The 20,410-nt window shown below is 39.6% G+C and overlaps 1 protein-coding gene across 2 annotated transcripts in view; it reads left to right on the top strand.

Annotated features, from left to right (window-relative positions):
- The first annotated feature begins 204 nt into the window (after positions 1-204).
- CLIP2 (CAP-Gly domain containing linker protein 2) overlaps positions 205-20,410 on the top strand; it is a 117,878-nt gene continuing 97,672 nt past the window's right edge. The window contains exon 1 of one of the 2 annotated variants that reach the window (XM_063457415.1): positions 205-667. The gene's annotated coding sequence lies outside the window, so the exon portion shown is untranslated. The remainder of the gene's footprint in view (positions 668-20,410) is intronic. The other variant, XM_063457416.1, reaches the window with a different exon arrangement.

Below are 20,410 nucleotides of genomic sequence, written 5' to 3'. Positions count from 1 at the left end.
GCCCATCATATGGCTAGTTATGGCATGGTATAGTGCAGAAGTCTAAGGAAATATTGGTCAATCTGCTATTGTGGTTTTCTTGAAATCCGCCCTCCCTCTCGGTTTTCTGCACAAGAGCAAATCTGGGAAACAGAAGCCTCCATTCTCTGCTGCCTCATAAAAACAGCTGGATTCCCCTCCTCCCCTTGACTGCTGCTCTCCCCTCTGCTTCCTCTTTTGTTTCATACATTCAGTAAAACAGACCGAGTCCATAGCAGCCAAGCTAGGAGGAAGCAGCAGCTTCAGCTCAGCTCTCTCTCTTTCCAAGGCTGCTCCTACGGCCAAGGCTAAGCATCAGCCTCCAGCCAGTTATCCCTGCACTGATACTGTTACAATTCTCCGTTCCAAACACCACGTTCTACGTTCTCAATATTAAACAGCTTCTGTTTGTCCACGAAGCGGATACCCTTTACTCCCAAGAAAGCAGGGGGTGTAAGTTGGGATGTGTGGCCGTTGAGGGCTGCTGCTGTCATTGCTTTGCCCACTCTGGAAACTGGTTTCCTCCCCCACTTTCTCTCCTATGCCTGCAGGGAGTGGCTGATCACAGAGCTAAGGCAGACTGCAGGGCAGGGCTGATGCTAGGATCCCTCTTCTAAAGTGGTGGCGGTGGGCGCTGGCATGCCAAGAGGTAAGGGGAAGGGTATGTGGGCATTGTTGGGGTGATGGTGCTGGCGAGGGGTGTGCGTGGATGGTGGCCACATCACTGATGTGTAACAAAAGAGGTAGGATTACAGATCCAGGTTGGCATGGCTGGCCAGCTCCATGCTGCCTGTCACAGATACAGGGAAGGGTGCATAGTGCTAAATACTAGCAAGCCAGAACACACAGACACCCATCTGCATCCTCTGATGCACACATGCTTGTCAGATGAATGCATTGATTTATGTTGTAGGTTACATTATGTTAGTGCATTAATATATTCAATAATCAATATCATCATGTGCAGCATGTGGTATGAAACAATGATGCTTAAAGGTAATGTTGTCTGTATTCGGTGTAATGTGACAGAATACTCTGATGCACACGTTAATCTGTACTAATAGATGGCAATTTAACGTACCATAGAGTGCATGCTATTTAGACATGGTTTGTACAGACTCCATTTGTAAAGAACAATAGATGCAAAGGCAGTTGTTTTAGCTCTCTTTTAGCTTTAGTCAACTTGGCTAAGCGTGATGGGGATTGTACTATATGTCTGAAGGGGTGTCAGGCCATTTCCATCTGTCTGTACCCCTGCGGGTTCATTAAGTGGATCACACTAAATGCTGCATAAAGAAAATGGCAAATAGCATGCATGGGTTATATCTAGTGTAACCATAACCGAATGACTTCCAGTATTTTTCTATGAGTTCTTCTGATCCCTGATTTTTATAAAAAGGTATAATATTTACTATTGAGAATATTTTGCTATTATGAAATTTTTTTATTATGCTAGCATTTGCACTTATGCAGGCATATTAATGAGCAATCACACAGATAATTCAATTATTTGGGTGTCAAAGTTCAAAATTCTAAAAAGGATGGATTTGCAAAGCTTACTGAAAACTGACAATTCAGTATAACCAAAAAAATAAAACTAGGGAGGAAGGGGGTCATTGTCCCAGTTCTCATTTACATGTTTTCTATGAAATGCATGTGATGGAGTATACATCTCTTGTGTTAAAATTAATTTCATTCTGCTAAACCCATTCTCCAGATCAGATCCATAATGTGTACATCATTATTTATTATATATTATGTTTATATATGGGTATATATTAATGAACAAAGGTATGAATGGAGAGTTGTCCATAGCCATTTGTTTATACAGGCTAGTCTGAATTTTGATATTCTTGTAAAAGGCCACCCATAGTATTCTAAGCAATGAGTCAAACCAATGCCCTCCATTGCATTCCACTCTGATATCTCATTGGTGTTAATAGAGTTGATGACAGCCCAAAGCAGACCACATACTGGCCTGGGACTGAGATATTAGGAAATGCATGATTCTACTGTTACTCTTCCAAATTGGGTAAATAAATGTTTGTATTTTATTTTTGTTTTTGCCTGTGAAAAATGTTTTTCAAAGCTTAGGGGACTATTGGCTTTACTCAGAATAGTGAGGAATTGGAAAGGGAATTGCACATTGGAGGCCAAATAAACTGACAAAATAGTTTAGGTGGTGAGTTTTGACTTGATCTTTTTAACATAAACCTCCTGCTTTGCCAGTATGTTAGTTCTGTCAAATAAAGTTTTATTATATTACTTCACCTATCCAAACTGTTGATGAACTTCAACTACTGTAAATCACTAAAATGAAATTATAAACTTTGTAGTTGGACAACTCCTGTTAAAATATATTCATTGTAGCTAGGGCTTTACTAATGATAAAGCCATATAATTAATATCACCATTAACAATAAAATCTCTTATTATAAACATGCACTACTAATTACAAAATGATATACTGTTTTGCTTCTAGAAAATCAAACTGTTTATTACTGTAGTAATTTGAGTGGTAATTCATTCTTCACACCCAGTACCAAGAGAATTAAAAAATGATAACAAAAGTAAATTTTAGGAAATTTGTAAACATCACTAATCATTCATACATTTCCCAATAAACACCATAATTAGATTTATTATATCGGAGGTTTATTCACCAGCTGCCAAAATGCAATCAGAGAAATTCTATGGATTATACAGTGCATTTTTGTTTTCTATAATTACAGTTTGTCCTGAAACTCTTCATCTGAACATCTAAGAAGGAAGCTTTAGAGAGGCTTTAGCTGTATCCAGGGTAATGCAGTCACACTCTGAGATTTCAGTTTGGAGACAAGCACTCCCTCAGGGTGTGTGAAGTCTGCAGTGTACTGTGTGTTTTATGACATTACCAATTTCCTGCTGAGGTCCTTAGATTATTGGATTCTTTATCTTTCATATGTTAAGTGGTTTTCTTAGTTCTTAACATTTGTTTGAAGTTGAATGTACATTTATTTATTGGAAATAGGTATAGTGTATGTGATTTCAAAGTGTATCCCAAACATCAATGCAAACCGGATTTATAAAACACATACAATGTGTATACATAGTGTATACATCCATTTTTAGTTTCATCAAAGGAAGACCAAATGCTTTGAAAGGATTAGAGTCTTTCATTCTGGTAGCTCAAGCTATAAACACTATAAACTGTAAAGTAAAGGCAAGACACTTTTTTGTGTTTAACCCATTAAGGACCAATGGTTGTTTATGTAGTAATCTTATCAATTTGCTTTTAAAGGATCTGACTCTAAACAGTTCATTTCATACTAGACCAGATTCTTGTAATGGTGAAGTTCAATGTTTTATCTTAAAGGGACACTATAGTCACCTGAACAACTTTAGCTTAATGAAGCAGTTTTGGTGTATAGAACATGCCCCTGCAGCCTCACTGCTCAATCCTCTGCCATTTAGGAGTTAAATCCCTTTGTTTATGAACCCTAGTCACACCTCCCTGCATGTGACTTGCACAGCCTTCCATAAACACTTCCTGTAAAGAGAGCCCTATTTAGGCTTTCTTTATTGCAAGTTCTGTTTAATTAAGATTTTCTTATCCCCTGCTATGTTAATAGCTTGCTAGATCCTGCAAGAGCCTCCTGTATGTGATTAAAGTTCAATTTAGAGATTGAGATACAATTATTTAAGGTAAATTACATCTGTTTGAAAGTGAAACCAGTTTTTTTTTTCATGCAGGCTCTGTCAATCATAGCCAGGGGAGGTGTGGCTAGGGCTGCATTAACAGAAACAAAGTGATTTAACTCCTAAATGACAGTGAACTGAGCAGTGAAATTGCAGGGGAATGATCTATACACTAAAACTGCTTTATTTAGCTAATGTAATTTAGGTGACTATAGTGTTCCTTTAAGGGGTTTAATGCACACAAGGTATCAAATAAATAGCCCGTGTCATAGTACTAATCACCAATATAGTACGGTACATGGGATAGTTTCAGACAGGTTCTTTATCAAATGTGAATGTCCCTGTTCTAGGTGTAAACATGAGTAAGACATTTAAGAGATTATTGTCATTGTCCTTATTTTTTATTTATAAAGCACCAATATTCAAAATGACAAGTTTGATTAGCATGAAAAAAACAGATAGCGAGGGCCCTGCCTAAATGAGCTATCTAAAGGATTGCTTTGTTCCTGTAGTCAAATGTATTGCTGCACTTGTAATTTAAATTGTTCAGTTTTTTAAAAAAAACTAATCTTGCTGGAATACTGCATCATGGAAACCTGCAGGGCATATGTGTCAGCCCTTGTTACTGATAGTTTGTGAAATACATTTCTCCTAATGCTTAGCCATCTTTTAGGAAGGACTATAAAGAAATCTGGATATCGTGGACACAAATAAAAATGAATTTATTATTTTACAAACCCATTAAAATGTTTTAGTGACGTTTACTTTTAAAAAAAAAATCATCTCTGTGTCGCTGTTGGATTAAAATTGTGTTTAAATCCAGCAAGAGCTGATATGTAAAAAAAACAACAAAATAATGTAATAGGTTACTTACTCATTCATTATCAGAAAACAAAATCTGATACATGTACTACACATTTAATAAGTGTGATAAACAGGGGTGATTTGTTTTAATTTTGTAGTTATTTATAATGCTTTCAATAGTTCCTTGTGTAGTGTATACAAAGAAGTTTGACTAAAAAACAGCACCTTGCATACTCCTTAGATAATGTGTACATTTCAGCTTCATCTTATCAATCCAATGAAGTCTAAGCTAGGTTGGCAAACAGGTATAAAGTGCTAATTTAGACAATTAGAAGGTAAACTGCATTATGTGTGGGGCAGGTGTTTTTTCAAAGCATTTCAAACAGTTTAAGTATAACCAGCAGGGTGACACCCAAAAGACTAAGCTAGTTGTTGCAATGTTTACAGTGTCCCTTTGACATATACTACACTAGATCAAAAGTGATGTTCAAGATGTTTCACTGTTAAGTCGCTTTTCTATAGGCATCAAATAGTTTCTTTAGAGTATTCAGTTCAGTCACTTTAAATGCTGTAAACATATTTTAAGCAGCACTTTGTGTAAAACCTACAAAATAAGCTAAAGTTATTTTTTTCCCTTTACTTACTCTAATTTCTAATATTGGCATGCTGCAATACTATTCATGACTTCAGAAGTGGATTTGATGATGTGGCACACATTAACAGCTTTACAAGGAGACAGAGTAGGAACACACATCTGTATCATTTTAATGGAATAGTAAAGCTACATTCTAAATTTGGAATTGAAAAGTGAAACCGTTCATGTTTATTTTTCATTAATGGTAAGATGCATTTTGATATGTGGAGGCATGACTGCTATGAGGGAGTCAGCAAACAGATATGGGATTTGCTGATTTCTGTGACTTGCTAGTGTTATAAATGTGTGTCTCCCCTTATCAGATCAGATTAATAAACTACAGAGGTGTGAATAGCTTGCTGGTTGATACTGAGAGGCCCTTTGGTATACCTTTGTGGCTCTGGCAGTGATTTCATATCCCTTCCTTACCATGGAAGCCATTCTACATTTAAGAAGAAAGCAGCTTACAGTGTATGTGTGAGTCTGGTATTGTGCATTTGTATGTGTATGGCAGTGTGTATTTGTGTGACAGCGTTTATGTGGAATTGTGTATCTTTATGTGTGTGTGTGTCTGTCAGAATGTATCTGTGTGGCAGGGTGTGTTTGTGTGTATCTAACAATGTGCAATTCTATGTAAAACTGTGAAAATGTATGTGTGAGTTTATGGATCTGCATGTGGAATTGAATGTGTGAATGTGTCTGGGAGTGTGTGTCAATGAGGTAACCAGTCAGTGGTTTTGTAAGGGGCCCTGAGTTCTGAAGATCATATTACCTCTGCCTCCTGTATTGAGTGCATTGAGTGGTTGAGTATGAAATATCATTTACGCTTGTGGTTGAAGCTCTGCTTCAGCCATGTATCACAGGTGTGTCGATGTGTGTGTAGAGAGAGTCATATAACTGTTGTATTTTTTGCAAATCACTGCATCTCTAATTTATAAAAAACAGACACAGGTATTTAAGTATTTATGATGTTTCCCGTTAATAATGCCTTGATAGATTACCCTGCACAACTAATATACTGTTCCTTGGGGCATGTTGTCAAGAATTTGAACCTGGCATTCAAAGGACCACTAAAGGCACCTAGACCACGTCATCTCAATAAAGTGGTTTGGGTGCAGTGGTCATGTACTTTTAACCCCACTATGTAAAACGTTGAAGTTATGTCGAAGCTGCAAAGTTTCCATTGAATAGTTAAACACACCTCTAGTGGCTGTAGTGGTTATGGTGCCATGAGTGCCCTGCCCCGCAATGTAAGTAGTTTGCTTACTGTTTGACAGCTTACTTGACAGGTTTACCTGTGACTTCCTCTATTGAGAGCAGAAAGCTCCTGCATGGATTTTAGCTCTCTTGACCAAAACCCTCCCAATACAATTCCAGCTCATTGGCTGAAAGTGTTAACGGTTTGACCTGCCCCACCTGGTTTAGCTCAACACAGAGAGCTTCCAGCTCTCATGGAAGAGGTGACTGGCACCCGGAGGAACCCAGGTAGGTTTTAAAACTGTTTGCAAAATGTTTGACTACTTACATTGAGGAGGTTGTCTGTGAACTCCTGGAACCATAACCAGTACAGCGCACTGCAAAGTTATGGTGCTTGAAGTGTTCATTGACTTTGCAGTTTAAATAACATTGATATATCTCTTTTACTCTTATTCAATATGTGAAGCCATGCAATGTATGCTACCTAGGACATCTCTAGGAAATATATATCCATAGCTTGAATCACAATGTTGAAAGCTAACTTAGGTCTTTGTACATTCTACTTCATTTGTTTCTTGGTAACCTGATAAATTGCATCTGTGAGACCTTGCTCTGTGCTGCATAATGGTATTTTATGAAATGAACAAGCAATAAAAGTGCAGTTGTTCGAAGTCTTGTATTACCTAGTTTGCAGAATAGATCAAATAAAGAATAATCCAGGACGTTCGAAAGCTACTGTGTTATGCCAGTTAAAAAAAAATATATATATATTTTATATATTTATATGTTTTTCATATATTTATCTCTTGAGGGTTCTGGAGATGTTGTGGACTGTAATTCCATTACTCTCAGGCAAGCATTTAGACTTTAATTAACCTAATTCTAAGTCTCCTACCCCTAATCTTTTCTGTATTACATTCTTGACAATAGTGAAGTTTAAAGGGTTATTCAAATCACCATGACCAATTCTGCTTTTACAAATTGTCTTGGTAGTTGGAATTGTTAAGCGCAACGTTTCTGCTTGAGAGATGAAGTTGCACCCCCGGCACAAATGACTCAGTTAGCCCGGAACTCTGTGGCGTCTAATATGAATTCTTTACAAAAATGATGTTTGTCATCAGTGCACATTGCAATAAGCTTTTATCCTTTAAAGGCAGTAATGGGAGTGCGCCTGAAGCTTCATTCTCCTCTCTCCCATTTGCCATCCTAGCTTCACTTTATTTCTTATGTTTTGCCCATTTATTTTAGTTCTCCTCCCTCCCTTGTCCACCCTCATCCCACCCTCCCTTAACTGGCTCAGAGGTCATGTATGTGGTCTGAGTTTGGGAGAATGGTCCAATCAAATGCTTGCACCGAGAAGCACTTGATTGTACCACAGAGCGGGAAGTAGTGACATCATACGGGGCATAGAATGAGCTAGGGGAGTTTCATCCAGTGATGGATTCCTGGTAAATTATAGATTATAGTACAGGTTTCTAAAGGGTGGACCTAATTACTAATGCCCAATAGCGCTAGTAAATAAAATAAATTGTTAGCCCTAGCTGTCTGAATTGATCTGTTTTTAAATCCCTCTGTTAATGACTTCTAAATCACCAATTCTTCGTAGAACCATTACCTGCTGCTATTAATGTTTGTTAGAACAGTTCCTCTGTATTTGGTAAGGCATCTCTCATGTAGCAGGATATGAGGGTCCTGGAGGATGGCGTTTAGGGTTTATGAAGCAATTATTCTGGCAGGCTACATTTCCATTCAGACTTTTAAATAGTCTCCACTGCTCCTGGGCAAAGGAACAGATTGTAACAGACCGTGCTAAACCATATGCATTGTCTGGCATGTTACAACAGCAACATGGCCCGTCAGAGCTCCAGGGTTTAAAACTTAGTATCTGTACTCGCATCAGGCTGCTTGCTAAAATAAAGTTCAGTGACTTGAGTTGTGAGGATAATTTAACTGTACATTCTTTTTGCCATTAGTCCTGATTTTATTCATAACTATTGACAGCTGCTTGCATTAGCATGATAGGTTTTGAGACCCCAAACCCAAATATGTATTTGTAGAATTTTGCTTTTAATTCAAATAAGTATAATTTATCGTAACAATTATCAGAGAACAATTCCTCCTGCAGAATTTCAGAGGCTTTGTGTTCAAACTGTCATAGAGAAGTTAGAAGCTATTGGAAAAGATGGAGGCATTTGTATTGGGATACCTAGATAAAAATGTCTGCACTGATGAGCAGAACTGTATGTAATATTAAAACCTTGAGGGCCAGAAGGAAATAATAATAACAAAGTATTTAAGCAGGAAAGGTGCGTTCAGATTACTCTGGTTTCTAAGTATGTCTTGGGCTTGTTACTGTTACCCAATTTAATGGTACTCATTTTATCTACTTCAGAATGATGAAGGGCTGAGACAAGCCTGCAAGAATTTGAACGCTCAAGGGCTGAAAAACTTCCTCTGATGGTGCAGTAGCCCACTGAGCTGTCTCAAGCAAATTGTTTATATATAATGCAACATTTAACAACAATAATACATGTACAGTAAAACACATAAAATAACACATATCTCACATAATTGCCCAAAATGTGTCAATAGATTATAGACTGATACAAATGGTAATTAGATCATCGGCAGAAATGATTGATTTGTTTATTCGCTACTCAGTTCTTCCTTAGCAGCTCGTGCTTTCTTCATGTTTGCAGGTATTGTCAACCTTGTTGACATGGTAACATGTGGCAAATCACGAGTCTTCTGCTTGGTGTTCAGACTCCTCCTCTGGTGTGTAGATGTGGTCCGTATCACTTCCATTTTGTGTAGGTAGATGAACTATTTATTAAAATGTTTATACCATTACCAGATATGATGATATGAGAGTTGAGTGAATATATAAATTACTCAGTAGTCATGACATATAAATCTTTAATTACAGGGATGGCTTGTATCCTCCTGTATCCATAACAATGGTTAATGTCTGATATCGCTTAGTCTGGTGTATTTGCTTGAGGGGACTGTTTCAAATGCAAGAAATAAAATAAAAATAGAGAGCTTGACTAAGCCTGATGAGTTGCTCTTCTAGCTTTAGCCTCTTTATAGGTCTTGGTGTTCAGGGGGAGCCTTTGCATTAATAGCTGCAATATTCCGTAGGATGAGCCCTAAGGGTATTGTGGCCATTGGGAGTTTGCAGATGAATGATTTAGTATTTAATTGAAGATAGAGTATACTTTTAGAGTGCCCTGTCATTATATCCCATATAGGGTGCTCTCATGGGAGTGTTGGCCACTAGTACGAGGGGTTGTGAACTAGTGCCTTGCAGTATTCCTTTGATGATAATAACATGATAATAAAATGATAAAAAATAATAGGAGCTGCTGGGGTATCTGTTGGCAGAGTACAGCAGGAGTGAGACAGCAGGCAGGATTTGTGCAGGTCTTTGCCAGCCTAGCACTGTATTAATTTGTGCATTGGCTGGTTGCCCGTAATCTAGTGCTCTGCAGACCTGGATTGACCCATTGGGATCTTTCCCAGGAGACTGCAGTATCTGGGGTTGGCCAGGCTGTCAGTCTATGATGAGTATTATGGGGTTCAGGAGGTGTTTAAAGGTGACTACAGGATGAGATGGGACTTATGACTCTTATAACACAATAATTGTCACTGGTCGTGAAAGAGTCAGTGGAAAAAAAGCATGTGTATCTTAGGGTAGCACAGATTTATATGGTCTTTCCTGAGTCCTGCTACACGTCCTACTGATGGAACTTGCAGGAATATGGTGTCACACCTCCTGCAGCCCCTGTCAATCAATCAAGTATACAGTCCCTGTATGCAGGTTATATTGGTGTCTACCTGCACTGAGTGAATTGCTAATGGTGTAATTGATACAAGGGACCCAACCAGATCACCTGTGCTGATTTCATCTTAAAACAACCATTTTGTCACAAGTCACAGAGAAAGAACTTCATGGAGTGATTTATAATTGTCAACAGCCAACAATGTATTCACCACTTTCACACTTCCCACTATTTTGAAAGGACAAATAGGGACACTTTAATATTAGGCATGTGGGTGTGGAAAGTAGTGGGACTGTTCTGAGAAATTGCAGGTGACTTACTAATAACAATTTATACAACTAAAATGTAATTCACAACAAGGACAATGTATCTTATGTACACAGATTGATTTCTGAACACATTTATTGCAGCATAAAGACACATTACTGTGAGTATTATTGTTGTATACTCAGACACACCAACAAAATGGAGCTCCTACAAAAGAGGGACAATAGGACAGAAAAGAGGGACTGAGAGATTTGGACCCAAAATAGGGACTGTATCTCCTAAATAGGGACACTTGGTTGGTATGTTAAGGGCGAATGCAGCCTGAGGAGATCTCAGGAGGTGGTGAATGTCAGTGTAATAATACTCAGGCCTCACTAGGAGTTACAGAAACAAAAGTTAAAGTTACTCTGAAAAACTAGTTTAATCTCTTCAACAGCTGCCCAAAATAAAAAACAGTAATATATAGTAACTGCTTTGGCGTGCAGAAGATGCACTGTTTTGGAAGTTACTCAAGAAAGCTTTTGACTTTGTACCAATTTACAATGTTGGTATACCTTCGATAGGACGCTCATTTCTATATAGCTCATGCTTACTATCAAAATTTACAGAAAATGCATGCTGCAGGACAGCTTCTAAGTTGCCTTGCAACTTTATATTTTAAGGTCCCATGTTGCCATCCTATTCATTAGATACCATATGCAAATTATAACCATGTTAGACTAATGTTGTTTGTTATATTAATGTTGATATCTCCACAATTACATGCTTTTCTTACATAATTCATAATTTTTAAAAAATTATTATCGTGTGTTTGTTTGTTTTCAGTTATTGAAACAGTGCATTAGTCGTTAAGCATCTGCAGTGTAGAATGGCATAAATCTGGGTCATAACCTGCTTGCTGAATTCTACGCAGCCAGCTAACTCCAGTGTTATCAATTACCGGAGAAGGACTTTGTTGGGAAGCTATTTTTAGTGGACATTATCAGATGTGTATTTTATGCTTCCTGTCTGCGTGTGAGGAATTCCAGACGATGTAGATACTATGAAAGCTGGGCTCCATTTTTGTTAACACTTTAGGGATTATTCACTAAGGACTCTTTTTCAATGTTGCCTGTAAGTTTCCGTGTAGTGGTTGTTTCCCAGTTACAAAATCTCTGCCCTAGTGACTCTGAATTAGCAGCTGGTGTTACTGTTAATGCCTCCCATCGAGTATAGTGAGTGGAACATTCAGCGCATCCATGTAGAGTATGGAGCGAAAGGATCTAAGTGACTTTGACAAGGGCCAAATAGTGATGGCTGGACAACTGGATCAAGGCATCTCCACAATGGCAAGTCTTCTGGCATGTTCCCGGTATGCATTGGTTAGTACCTACCAAAAGTTGTGTAAAAAAGGACAACTGGTGAACCGGCGTCAGGGTCATGTGCGCCCAAGGCTCATTGATACACGTGGAGAGCAAAGGCTAGCCAGTCTGGTCAGATCACACAGAAGAACTACTGTAGCTCAAATGATTAATTGCTGCATATGGGGCTGCATATCAGCAGACTGGTCAGAGTGTCCATGATTACCCCTGACCACTGCCAAAAGTAACTTCAATGAGGATGTGAGCATCGGAACTGGAGCAATGGAAGAAGGTTGCCTAGTCAGATTTTCTCTTAGATCAGGTGGATGACCAGGTCTGTGTGCATCCATTACCGGGGGAAAAAATGGTAGCTGGATGCCATATGGAAAGAAAGCAGGCTGGCAGAGGTAGTGTTATGCTTTGTACTCTTGTGGAGTCCGTGGCTTGATGCATTACAGCTGTTTTTGCAGCACAAGGGGGAAATATTATATATTTGGATTATAGGTATGTATTATACCTTTGTGACTGTTTTACTTACAGGCACTTTCAATGTGGCCATCCAGGGTGGAGAATAGCCAACATTCTTTCAGTCACTACATTCTGGACTCCTATTCTCATAAGGGCTGGCATTTATTTTGCAGCTTTGAATGCTGCAGGATAAAACGAGCCAGTAATTCACAATGCAAAAGCAATTCGTTTAACTGTTTGGAATTAGTGATGTCCCGAACAGTTCGCCGGGAACTGTTCGCCAGCGAACACACGCGATGTTATAATGGTGGTATTTTAATACAGAGGTATGCTTGTATGTAGTTTTAATGTTTGAATGCAGGAGTGTAGTGTTTAGTGTTGGCAAGATGATGAGAACATCTCAAGGAGATGTATGTGCATTAGAGATGTCCCGAATGGTTCGCTGGCGAATAGTTCCCGGCGAACATCGCGTGTTCACGTCCGCCGCGGACCGCGAACATATGCGATGTTCGGTCCGCCCCCTATTTGTCATCATTGAGTAAACTTTGACCCTGTACCTCACAGTCAGCAGACACAGTCCAGCCAATCAGCAGCAGACCCTCCCACCTCCATGACGAATAGGGGGTGGACCGAACATCTCGCTATGTTCGCCGGCGAACGGTTCCTGGCGAACTGTTCGGGACATCACCCTTTGGGATGCATTCCAGTACCTAGTGTCTGTTCTTTTAAAGTAGCAAAATAGCACATAAAATTTATGGATAAGATGCAGCGGACATATGCAGAAAATGCTTGTTTAAACCTTACACACAGCTTAAGTATTCCTAATGGTCTGGCTTACCGGGACACTGTAATTGCTACAACCACTACAGTTTAATGTAGTGGTTTTGGTGTCCTTTGCCTATCCTGACGGGCTCAGCGCTGTAAACGCTGCGATGTCAGAGAAAAGGCTTGTTTACATAGCTGCCTAGGAACCCCTCTAGTGGCAGTTACTCAGACAGCCACTAAAGGGTGCTTTCAATTTCAGTGCCGCACATTGTGCAGCATTGACGTTCAGCGTCTCCACTCTCTGCATGGAGGTGCTGAACGTTCCCCATAGAAATGCATTAATTTAACGCATCTCTATGAGGAGATACTGATTGGCACAGCCCAACGCTTTGCCTCACATGTGCAATAGCCTCCCAATGCTTTCCTATGGGTAAGAAGATCTCTGCCAAGGAAACCACAGTGGGGACTGTGGACATCCACCACAGAGCTCCAGTGTACTAATATACTTGTTTGCAACACCTTACTATTAGTGTGGAGGCATGGAGGCAGAGCCAGACTGGGCCAGCCACGGCAAGACTGTCATGGTGTGAGAAAGAAAGGTACATTTAAGCACCTTTCCCATGCAATCAGAGGGGAGCTGGTCGCCTAAATAGTTAGTTAAACACTATCGTGTCAGAAATAGATGTTTTATACACTATAGTATTCCTTTAAGCCTGTGCTCATAAACATAGGGCATTGATGCTGGACATGAGTGAATCTGACTCCATTTAATGGTGCTTGGTGCGAATAGTTCAGCTTTATTAGCTTTCATTTGTATTCAGTGTGAGTGCCCTGTGACTGCATTACACATTCACAGCCTTCAATCACAGTCTGTGTGCAGCACAGACCTCTCTATGGGCTGATACTCACCAATTTAAAAACAGTTCCGGCTTGCAGGTCATTTGAAATGGAGAAAGGTCATTGTAGTCAGTATCACAGTCTGTGTATGGTTGGAAGTGAACTTAGTTAAAGTGGCCTTCATGATTAATTACATGCTTTTCTGCTACTGCAAGTATAACAATACCTGTTTAAAAAGTGAAATATTAACCTGGGGGGGGGGGGGGGGGGGAATTCCTTTAAAACAATTCATGTGACCTTTGTAACTCTAAGTAACGTTATTTCATGTGACCACTTCAGATTAGTTTGGCAAAAACTGGGTCACAACACTGCCACTAGATTACTTTCCACCACAGCTGTCATTCGGACACCTAAAACTCTAATTTCTGGGCTTCCTGTATTAAAGGAACACTATAGGGTCAGGAACACAAACATGTATTCCTGACCCTATAGTGTTTAACCCACCTTTTAGGTGGCTCCCCAATCCCCACCCCCCCTTTGCCCCCCTATAAAAGTTTACAACTCACCTTATTTCCAGCGCTGCGCTGGTCCCCTGGCGCTGGCTTCGCCCCCTTTGTGACATCATCAAAATGGCCGATTTTTAGCCAATCCAATGCTATCCCATCGAGGGTCCCAATCAGGACCTCCTCATAAAGATGCATTGAATCAATGCATCTCTATGAGGAAAATGCAGCGTCTCCATGCAGCAGTGACCCAGGAAGCCCCTCCAGTCGCCATCTAAGGAGTGGCCACTTGGAGGTGTCCGTAGAGGCAATGTAAACACTGCCTTTTCTCTGAAAAGGCAGTGTTTACATGAAAAAGCCTGAAGGGAGCTATTACACTCAGCAGAACAACTACATTAAGCTGTAGTTGTTCTGGTGACTATAGTGTCTCTTTAATGTTGTCCATTTGTCCCAATTTTGTGGGAATGAGTACTCTCTTCTACTGTGAGAAAGAAACTTGGTTTTGGACCCTGCATTTCTAGACCACAGCTCTGCTGCTTGGTGGATACAGCCTGGTTCACTTAGCAGTGAACCTGGCTGTGTGTATACTATTAGCAGCCACGTTGTGGCTGAAGGCAATTTGCAGAGTAGTTACATTCACCCCACTGTATTTGACAAGGCTGGTACTAGGATTCTTGGCTATAGAAAGGCCAGATAATGATGATCCAAGTCCACCTGCTGTGCATGGACACAAGGCTCTGCCAACAGCAACAGTAGAAAAAAAAAGTCCAGTCAGTCCCAATCTCCAAACCTCAAGTTTCATAAAGACCATGTTTAGCCAAACGTTAATATCCATAATCCACAAAGGATTTATCGCTACACAGACAAAGATGCATGCTGCCGCCTTCCCCCAAATACATAGTGCTTCACCAAATTCAAAATCACAGTAATATGCATAATGTATGCACACCCTTAATTTACACATTGTTGCAGAGGCAGTGTACCAGACTATGTTAGAATCACTCACATCACACATAGATAAATGTTCTCTGGTCTGATGAGACAAAAATTAAACACTCTGAGAACACCATCCCCAGAAAGACGCATGGTTGATCGAGCTTTATATTGTCATGATACCTTTCATTGGGACTGGTAAACTGGTCAGGATTCTAAAAGGAAATCTGTTTCTTATGGAAGACTGTGGCAGATATTCACTAAATAAAAAAATATTACTCTATGGAGATTGCATGGTTGTGTCATTGATTTTATACAAAAGTTAAAATCCAGAACTTGCTAACCCACTATACTACATGCATTGTACACCTTCTTTTATTGGAAAATAGTTGAATTTAATGGCATGTATGAAAACTATGTAGGAAGGAGAATCATAGTTCTTGTGGTAGTAAATAAAATGGATATGGAGTAGATTCTGCCTTATATCATTAGAAGGTAAAGAAAATGGTGGTAAAAAATATGGTAAGGGGCCATTTTAAAGGACTGTAATAAAAGAGTGAACAACGGCAAAGCAAACATCTCTGAAATCTTCAGTTTCCTCTGAGGCTTCCATTTTGCAGAGATTGGACTGTTGTGATTGATTTTCTTGTGCACTGTAATCTCAAACCCATCCCTAGGCCTATATGAAGCATTTATAAAGTTTGACAGTTTATCTCCGATGATTCCTTGCATCTTCTTCTATAAAATCAGTACATATTGTACAATTATAGATAGCATTACTAGACACCCTGGCCAATTAGTAACTGCTATTTGTAAATTGGTGGTTGGGCAGTGATGTTTTTCTCAAAGCTATACTGAGAAAGATTGTTTTAGTTGCAATTGCATTCCACCCCAAAACTAGTCTTTTATTTGAGTGACTGTGAGTTATAGATAGTGACTGGGAAAGTAGTGTAAAACTCATTGCTATACAAGCACTGGTCATGCATATTCTGTTATGAGTACATTTAGAGGAATGCTACAAGTAATTTATTTAGAAGGCAAGGGCTGAACATATCAATAGTTCAAGGTCAGAGCATTAATTTCCCAGAGAAATTAGTCTTGCATCAACAGAATGCTTTAGACTTCCTCAATAGTGGATTATCTATCACAGAGTGCAGACAGAGGATGTGGAGAACTGAGTGGGAGGGGGCTGGATTACACTTACTAAACTGGTTCTTATTTATTGTCTCTTGTATTTGTGTTTGGTGACAGGATAAACTATATTTTATTGAAACTAACATGGTTTAGGAACCTGCTCAAAAGGTTCATTAAGATATATTAATTATACAAAGCACCGTAGTGAATAAAAACCCAGATTTTAAAATCTAGACAAAAAAAAAAAGATTTGGAAACACATCTCAGGCTCAGCTATAGTCTCAACTTGGTTATTTTAGTCTAAATTCTGCAATTTTGCTTTCAAATCACAACTGAATAAACTCAATAAGTGAAACCTAAATTAAACAGTTGAATCCTCAGTGGATACAGCACAAACTTTATTTAAGTTCAAGAATCATCACCTGTCACTTGTTCAAACTAGTTATTCATATTTTGTTTCCTGATTATAATGAACCCTACACATATTCTGTAGAGCAGTATGTATTCAGGGCTAGCAGAAGACATTATGTTGCGTGCGTCAAAGAACAATTTGCTGGCCCCACCACTTCCCAATGCACTCATCAAAACCCACTCTCACACATCCTGTGTCTCCTGTTGTTTCAGCCAACATTTGTGTCTCTTCCCTACTCTACTGTTTTGTGTAGCAGAGCTGAGCAACAGCAGAGTGTCCAGTTTTGTCAGAATTCTTCATGATAGGTGTTGAGTGCTAGGTGGAGGGAATGGGGATGGAATATAACATTATATCACTGCTCCCTATATAGACACACACACAGCACCTTGGTACTTACAGGGGCAGGGGGGAGGGCAGCATTTGCTTCCTTATCCAGGGCACCTTGCCCTGAGGTGGCATTCACTCTGAGAAGGATGGCAAAGACAAGAACCAAGTGGGACCCTTTATGGTCTGTCGCTGAGTACAATGGAGAAACAAATCATATAAGTAATTGTGTCAAAACATGTTTAAAAACATACGTCCACATGTGGTGGGAATGCCCACAGATGAGCACATTTTGGAAAAGGGTGCAGACACTACTGACACAGGTCTTTGGCAGAGCACCAGACCTGGACCCATGGCTATTCCTTTTAAGTAGGTCTCTGGACGGCTGGACAAGGCAGGAACAAAAGCTTCTCCATAAGATTACCTTAGCAGCAAGGAGGGCCGTAGCCTCAGACTGGCTTAAGCCTATTGCAGGGGTCATCAACAGAATAAAAGAAGTCCATCTAATGGACGACCTGACAGCTAGAATAAGGGGCACCCAAAAAACGTTTCAAAAGATCTGGGAACCCTGGGAAAACTCCAACCTGAGTAACTAACACTCAACCTGACCCCGATGGCAACTTACCGGCACCAGCAGCGGATCCCCCCCTACCCTTCCCCTCCCTCCCCCACTATCCCCCTTTTCAATCTGTTCACTATCTCTTTCTTTTCCTCCAAGCCTACTTGGCAATATCAAAATATTTGACCAACGTAATGCATTCACGGGAGCAGACACATGGGACATACGGAAAACTGACACTTCGGAAGAGGGAAATGGTTGTATAGCCCTTCACAACACCAGGTGACTTGCCATGGGCAAGGCGCAAACTTTACCTAACACTAGCAAGACAATAATTGGGTCGTAATGACCAGTGATACAGTTATGTATGCTAATGTGGAGCAGCCACATAATAACGAACGCAACAAAACGTGTTCACAAGATTAATCCAGGGACCCCACGGCATGTCCGTGGAATGACCATGTTAAGTCCACGTTACTCTCTGTTAACCCATGTCTGAACCATGATAACCCTTGTTTAATCCGTGCAAGTTAATGTATGTAACATGTCGTGTCAAGACAAAATAAAGAATAAAAAAAAAAAAAAAAAAACATGTTTGAAAGATGGTGAGTGGCCTGTGCAAGGAAGCTTACAGTCTAAAGGTCCATTAGCGTACTATCCTCACAATAGATCTTATTAAAAATTAACTATTTCTATATATCTGATTTCCACATTTATGTTATGGACAATGGGCAGACATATCTGGGGCAAACAGGTGAATCAGTCCCAGTTAAGACTATAGTCCTAAATTTGCACTATATGTGTACAGTCGTTATATAGGGCCTGCACTTATGTATAGAAGGCCGACTCTGTGTCCATAATGAAAGGAATGCTATAAACTGAGATGAGTTTTACATCCTGTGTTTCAGGGAATTGCTACCAATGACATCTTCCTCTAAATTTCACAGGATTGCACCAGAATCTCTACTTGGACAAATGTTTGTGACTCATGCTAACAAAAATGATATGAGGTTTTCCAGGCTTCCTGTAAAAGCTGCCACTCATTTAATTACTAACATATGTTCTAGTCTTGTTTCCAGTAGTAAGAAATGGCAAGCAGTAATGATATATAAATTTGGGGAGAGCAGGCTTGAAAGCTGCAAGAAGAGTATAAATAGAGAAACAACATGAAAATAAAAGACAAAATATTAATACTGTATTTGTAGGTTCATATAATGCCTGCATTTAAACACTAACCGGTGATGGCTGCTGCATAATTCATGCTGTTATTAAAGCAGTTCTGTCACCGACTGGGCATGTTACATTATTTGCAATCACCCCTGACTGTGATATAGCTCCTGGGGGTCTGGTGGCCTGGGAACAGGCAAATGTAAGTGTTACCCTCGCGGGTGTCAGAATCCTCTTCCGGATAGTATTTTTCTGCTCCTGGTGCTCCATCGTCCAGTGACTGACATCACGGCTGTACTCGCTAATTCCCCGGGGGAAAAGACACTGCTTGAAGATGGTAGCTCCGCCCGGTAGTCCCTAGTTTGTCTCAGTAAATCCTTTGACTAAGTTGGAAGTTCAGTGAAATTTCTACCCAGTCAATATGAGTATTTCATAAAGATTCTACATTTAGGGTGGGAGGGGACTGACAGTGCCTCTTTAAATATATCTATGTCATATTCCCATACATGTATTCCCTGCATATTATTGCAAGAGACACACAGGATTATTCATTAAACTCCAAATTTGAATTGCAAAATGAGATAAAAATAGCTGATTTAGAGAAATACTTCAACTCATTTATGGTCATAACTTTGCTGTTTTGACCTACATTTTACCATTTTGATTTTAGCCCACAATTTAGTGAATAGCCCTGACAATTATTCACTAAATTGTAATTTGTTGGAAATCAAAAGGAACACTCAAAGCACCAAAGCCACTTTATCTAAACAAAGTGTTTGTGATGCATGTACTCCTTTTCCAACAATGTAAAACTGCTGTTTTATGAAATGGCAATGTTAACCCCTTAAGGACACATGACGTGTGTGACACGTCATGATTCCCTTTTATTCCAGAAGTTTGGTCCTTAACGGGTTAAAGGAATGTAAGGTAAATAAATCTCTTCTTTTTTTATTGCAAACTGGAGGGGGGGCAGGGGGGAGGGGGAGGGAAGCAGACACCTAAATAGCTAGAAAATACTATAACTTTTAGAAATACATTATTATAATAATACCAACAAAGGATTTAACCAGGAAAGGTACATACAGATCACTATGGTTATCAAGGACATCCTGGGGATGTTACCTTAGTCCAACATGCAGGGGTTGTTACTATTACCTAATTTAATGGTACTCATTTTATCTACCTCGGAAGGACAGATTTTACTGATGATGTATTTGAGCTGATCACCAGACTGATATCCACTAGAGGCTGTTCTTCCTTAAAATTAAAGGTATTCACATTCAGTGTCCCCACCATGCACAGTGTGTTGACATTAGAGGCATCCGGGGGTTACTCCTAGAGAAGCACTGGATTCTGTGTTTTCAATTAGACGCATCTTGATTGGTGGAGTGTGGTAATTGGACAAAAGTCATGATAACTGATGATTTCATTGGAGGTGGAGGAGATGAGTCGAAGAATTTGTCCTAGAGTTGGATTACATATGGCTTATGGACGTTTTTCCTTTTTAAAAAAACAATAACAAAACAAAACAGGAGAGGCACTAGATATTAATAGGATCACTCTTCTGCTTATATTTGTTTATTAAAAA

This window comes from Pelobates fuscus, chromosome 1, assembly GCF_036172605.1.
Source record: "Pelobates fuscus isolate aPelFus1 chromosome 1, aPelFus1.pri, whole genome shotgun sequence".
NCBI classification, from domain to species: domain Eukaryota; kingdom Metazoa; phylum Chordata; class Amphibia; order Anura; family Pelobatidae; genus Pelobates; species Pelobates fuscus.
The sequence above is the reverse complement of the archived record's forward strand: the minus strand, read 5'-3'. Positions and strand labels throughout refer to the sequence as shown.